The following is a 6,360-nucleotide window of genomic DNA, read 5'->3' on the forward strand; positions in this document are numbered from 1 at the left end:
GGCTATTGTCATAAGAAATGTAGTAAAGGGAGAGAGAAAAGTGAAGAAACAAAAGAGTCCTCCCTATATGACAGAATTAAAGTTACTAAACTTGTAAAGACAGTAAGTGCCAGAAAAACTGCTGAAAAATTTGGCACTAGAAAGATGCAGATACAGCATTTTAAAAAGGAAAGAGCTAGGGCTTGAAGTTTTAGGTTTTTATTTTTGTTCACGTGACCATGTTTTGAGCCAGTTCAAAATGTGATGTCATTAAATGATATACTTATTTTTGTTAATATTAGATCTTCTGGCTTTTACAGTGTATGTAAGATGTACATAATTACAGGAAAGCATGTCAGAGACGAGTTATGGGCCCTCTTAAGACACCACCTGTGTTAAGAGGCAACTATTGTCCCTTGAGTGGTATCTGAATACAGCTGTGTGTAATTCTCTCTCTCTCTCTTTTTTTTTTAGGAAGTGTATATTTACCTTAATGAAGCATGTCTGAGATCCTAGGCAGCCTTGTCAGTTGTTATCATAGATGACACTACTATATAAAACACCAGTGTCTGCACTGCCTTCAATTGTAACTATCTTTAGGGCTACTAATTTTTGCATTCTTGGGAATACCAAATTCTGTTTTTCAAAAATGGCCAATTACTTTTTTCCCCCGCTTTTTATCAATATATTAATAATTAAATAAAGCATTTGAAAATAAACATAATGTTGCTAGTTCAAATAAACATTACCACTTTCTTTTTTTCAGACTCTTGTTGCTGTAATAGTAAGAAAAGCACCTGAAGTCACTTCAAACCTGTCAGAATGTTTACAGACATCACTTGGCTCATTGCTGGCATTAAAATAAGCAGGAAAACCTAAGAATTATATTACAACAGTTCAGAAAACAAATGTCCAGCACAGTTGTGAGAATCGTATTTACAGTCTTCCAGTTCAGTCTGCAAATAAAGGTGTTTTGAAAAGACCGGTTCAGCTTACCAGTGTCAGTGTCATGTGACAGTAATCCTATGTACAAGACTCCACAAATTAAATTTAGCGTTTTACTGGCATTATAATAATACCCAGGATAAAATATGAAACACTGATAAAGGCGTGTTTACTGACTCGCTGCTCTAAAATAGGTTCAATGGTATAGGTATTACCCAATTGTAATTTAAATCCTTTTAATGTAAACACATAACTAATCCTCCCAATTGTTTCTTAGCTAATTTTGCCTTATTTGCATGATTTAACAAGAGGCGTATCTCCAGACAGAATGTCTTTGTGAAACAAATGGTGTGTAGTATAGCAACTACATCCCTTTACACAGTAAAGTGATAAAAAAAAAAAAAATAGCTCTGAGCTAATTTCTTCTTCATAATCCGAAAATATAATTCAATTAAGAAACTGCCACAGTTAAACATTGCTAATTACAGCTTTATAAAAAAGTCAGGTAGCATTCAGCATTTAAAATTTAAAAGACCCATTTAGCACTGGCTTATCCAGGTTGAAGCTGATAGACAGACTGGTTCTCAGCTGGTCTTACAAGCTAAGAGATGAAACAGTATTTAAAGTGATGTTTGAATGCATATATAGACACACACACAGACACTCAACCTGCAGACCCGCTACGTCCCTGCCCGCAAGGTCCTCTGACTCTGGCCTGCTTTTATCCCCAAGCAAAAGTGCGCCACACTTGGAGAACGTTCATTTAACATCATGGCTCCGACTCTTTGGAACTCTCTACCAGCTTTGGTGTGTGATGCTCCCACCGTCGCTCGCTTTAAATCAACCCTCAGGACCCACCTGTTCTCTTACTTTCCATGTTCTTTAAGCCTGATATCTGCTACTAGCTGCTGTGTTGCTGCCACTATTTCATTTACTATACACTTTCTACTGTATTTAATGTATTATGCTTTTTATTATTATTTGTATTTTTTTTTTACTGTATATCATGTATTATGCATTTCTCTGTATTTAAAGTATTATGAATGCTCTTGTTATTACATCTTATAAAGTGCTTTGTGATGGTGGACCACTATGAAAGGCACTAAGAGATAGAGAGTTAGAGAGAAGACAAACAGACAGACAGACAGATATAACCTCAAAGAGATATAACCTCAAAGGACCAGGGTGCTATAATATATATATATATATATATATATATATATATATATATATATATATATATATATATATAAAAAACATTCTCTCTGTTTTTAGCTAGATTCTGGGCGGTTGTTACCAGATAACTGTTCATTGAAACAGAAGGCACATACACATTTTCTACTGAAACAGCCTTGTAAGAGATATTCTAAGAACCTTTAAAAACACAACGAAAAAAGGTAAAACATCACCACTGTTTTCAATGTGAGTAAGTGGCAGTAACTTGACGTCACTGGGTAGCTTGGGCTGAACATAGTAGTGAAGTTATCAAAGGGAATACAGCATCTTACAGGGCAAACTAGAACAGACAACTCAGAAAGCTGCATTCTGGTTTGGAAAGCACAGTTATGTATAAGGCAAAACAGTAATAAAGCTTCAGTCACAAAATTTAACAGCAAAAAAGTAAGTACAGTACTTGCATCACAGCCCAGTCTTCCCATTGCTAACCATAGCAATAGCAAATAAACAAATCCCCTGGGCCGGATGAGATCCTCCCAGTAGTACTCAAAGAAATGAAAGAAGTAATTTACAAACTGCTAACCAAGATCATGCAGCAGTCTCTTGACACAGGGGTGGTACCGACAGACTGGAAAATTGCAAACGTAATACCGATCCACAAAAAGGGAAACAAAACTGAACCAGGTAACTACAGACCAGCAAGCCTGACTTCTATTATATGCAAACTTATGGAAACTATAATAAGTTCCAAAATGGAAAATTACCTATATTGTAACAGGGTCCTGGGAGACAGTCAACATGGTTTTAGGAAAGGGAGATTGTGTCTAACTAACTTGCTTGATTTTTTTGAGGATGCAACATCGATAATGGATAATTGCAAAGCATATGACATGGTTTATTTAGATTTCCAGAAAGCTTTTGACAAAGTCCCGCACAAAAGATTAATTCTCAAACTGAACGCAGTTGGGATTCAAGGAAACACATGTACATGGATTAGGGAGTGGTTAACATGTAGAAAACAGAAAGTACTGATTAGAGGAAAAACCTCAGAATGGAGTGTGGTAACCAGTGGTGTACCACAGGGATCAGTATTAGGACCTCTGCTATTCCTAATCTACATTAATGATTTAGATTCTGGTATAGTAAGCAAACTTGTTAAATTTACAGACGACACAAAAGTAGGAGGAGTGGCAAACACCGTTGCAGCAGCAAAGGTCATTCAAAATGATCTAGACAAGATTCAGAACTGGGCAGACATAAGGCAAATGACATTTAATAGAGAAAAGTGTAAGGTACTGCATGCAGGAAATAAAAATGTACATTATAAATATCATATGGGAGATACTGAAATTGGAGAAGGAATTCATGAAAAAGACCTAGGAGTTTTTGTTGACTCAGAAATGTCTTCATCTAGACAATGTGGGGAAGCTATAAAAAAGGCTAACAAGATGCTCGGATACATTGTGAAAAGTGTTGAATTTAAATCAAGGGAAGTAATGTTAAAACTGTACAATGCACTAGTAAGACCTCATCTTGAATATTGTGTGGAGTTCTGGTCACCTCGCTATAAAAAAGATATTGCTGCTCTAGAAAGAGTGCAAAGAAGAGCAACCAGAATTATTCCGGGCTTAAAAGGCATGTCATATGCAGACAGGCTAAAAGAATTGAATCTGTTCAGTCTTGAACAAAGAAGACTACGTGGCGACCTAATTCAAGCATTCAAAATTCTAAAAGGTATTGACAGTGTCGACCCAAGGGACTTTTTCAGCCTGAAAAAAGAAACAAGGACCAGGGGTCACAAATGGAGATTAGACAAAGGGGCATTCAGAACAGAAAATAGGAGGCACTTTTTTACACAGAGAATTGTGAGGGTCTGGAATCAACTCCCCAGTAATGTTGTTGAAGCTGACACCCTGGGATCCTTCAAGAAGCTGCTTGATAAGATTTTGGAATCAATAAGCTACTAACAACCAAACGAGCAAGATGGGCCGAATGGCCTCCTCTCGTTTGTAAACTTTCTTATGTTCTTATGAAAGAAGACCACTGATTGACTAGAGAGGATGACAAGGCATACCAATCCCCTACTAGCAAAAGAAAATGTGAGCGTGAGGTTTCCTTTTCGTTTCAGTTTATTTTTTAGCATTATTTTGCAAGGAAATTACACATAAATAATACAAACATTGTAGTCACATTAAAATTTGCGGCAACTATAAAAATTCACGGCCCACGATTTTCTTACAGCCTTAGTTATGTATTATTTACACATTCTTGCATCTGTTTTGAATCCCTCACTGCTGTCTGAGGAGCCTGAATTCTTGGAAAGGTGATTATTTTATTGACAGGACAAAAACATTTCATGCACTTTGTTCTGCTGAAGAGTTGCTGATCAGTGCACTTAAAAATAATGTTTAATTAAGAAACATCAGCCACTTCACCCAAGTGCTGCTACATCACTATATTTTAATATCATTTCACAAGAAGTTCATAACTTTTTTTTTTTTTTTTTTAATGAAAATGCACACACCATGCTGATAAAATTATGCACTCAAATCATGTTTTGGGGCTGTAAGGCCTCTCTCTCTTCTTCAATTTGCATGTTTTGATTTATGGTTCCACAACATTGTCTGGCTAAATCCTTTTCAAACTCGCATAGTTGTACAATTAGTTAACTGTAGTAGGTATATTTATTTCTACATTATCTTCATTAGTGAGACAACCATTAAATCTATTACTCTATTATTGATCACCATGGCTTTTATTCTGCAAGCTTATATTAAACATTCATTGAACTGATTAGATTCCCTTGTGACCCTATTAGGAACCTCATGCAGCTACAGTACCTACCTGGTAACATAACACTGTTCATTGTATTTTCTGGGAGTTTGCGTTCTTGTAGAAAAAAAACAACAGAAATTCAGACTTTATACGGCTTTGAGAGTATTTTATTATTTTTTTTTAAATATATATAATTTCTCCAGAAAATAAAAATGAAGCGTTCTAAATGTTTTACATTTGCTATCCCCAACCGCAGATGAAATCCCAGCGAAGGGGATACACAAATAGAGCAGGTGGTCGTACGTACGTTTATCACATTTCACATATATCTGGAGAACCGCATATCCTTTGTCGTCGCATTATTTATCTTAAGCGATTGAGAATATCAGATTTTGGGATACAGGGAGGCGTCCGTAGATCTGTATGCTGGACTTACAGTTTTGCATACTGTATATCTGGAGAACGGATTATTCAATTGTCATGAAACTTGGTATTAAAACTATTTAGCGCAAGTTACTGAAAAAACAGATTCTGGAGTGTGACTGGGTCTTCCTCGAGTCACGCGTGTGGGTCGCCGCTGTTCAAGCATACAGAGAGACAGAGGTTGGTGTTGAAACGCCGGCACAGGCGTGCAGGATTTATTAACAACAAACAGAAAATGAAAGTAAAATAAAGGCGGTCATGTGACGTTACCAGCGATGGTAACGCACAGAGGACAAATACAGCAAACCGTACAAAAAGTGCAAAATAAAACACAATACCCCAAACTATAACTCAAAAGCCTTGCAGCAGCCCCGAGCAATCTCCCGCGGATGTTTTTAAACTGACGGACACTCGGTCGAGACCCGCCCACTTGCTGATTGAGGACCAGCACAGCCAATCACTTGCTGCCCTTCCCTCAACCAAGCATAGCAGGCAGCAAGTCTCAATCGAGCGCCCGTCTGTAAACAATAATACAATCAAACTAATCAAGTCCCACAACGACACAAAATAAACCCATTCCCACATATAAAACACACCAACACTAATTTACCACTGTGCAGGGCAATCGCACTGCCACATGGAGGTATTTACATTTACATGTGTATCTATATCTGGAGAACCACTTGACAAACTGTCATGGAACTTGGTAACTAGGTAACATTATTATTATTATTATTTTTTAGAAATAGGGGGTGCCTGTATCTCCATTCATAAATCCATCACATATGCTGTAATAAAAAGTGTGTTTTAGAAAGTTCTAGAAATGCGTTCGAGTTCATCTTTGCCCTTGCCCTATAATAACCCCATATCTTATATAACTTGTTTTTGTCACATTTATATAACTTGTTTTGGTTAGAATGTTCTAGGGAAAGGAATAGTTTATTCAGAGGGCCGAGCCTCGAGGGAGTGATCTGGCCAATTACTCTCTCGCATGCAAAAGCCTAACTTGGCAAGTTATAAAGGACGGGGTTCTCCCCTGCTCTGAAGAGAGTCAGCCGTGAG

At 37.1% G+C, this 6,360-nt stretch overlaps 1 protein-coding gene across 2 annotated transcripts in view; it reads right to left on the reverse strand.

Moving 5' to 3' along the window:
* Positions 1-6,360, reverse strand: part of LOC121318148 (S-adenosylmethionine sensor upstream of mTORC1-like) — a 58,518-nt gene that overhangs the window by 34,482 nt on the left and 17,676 nt on the right. The window lies entirely within an intron of this gene.

This window comes from Polyodon spathula, chromosome 7 (assembly GCF_017654505.1).
Source record: "Polyodon spathula isolate WHYD16114869_AA chromosome 7, ASM1765450v1, whole genome shotgun sequence".
NCBI lineage: Eukaryota > Metazoa > Chordata > Actinopteri > Acipenseriformes > Polyodontidae > Polyodon > Polyodon spathula.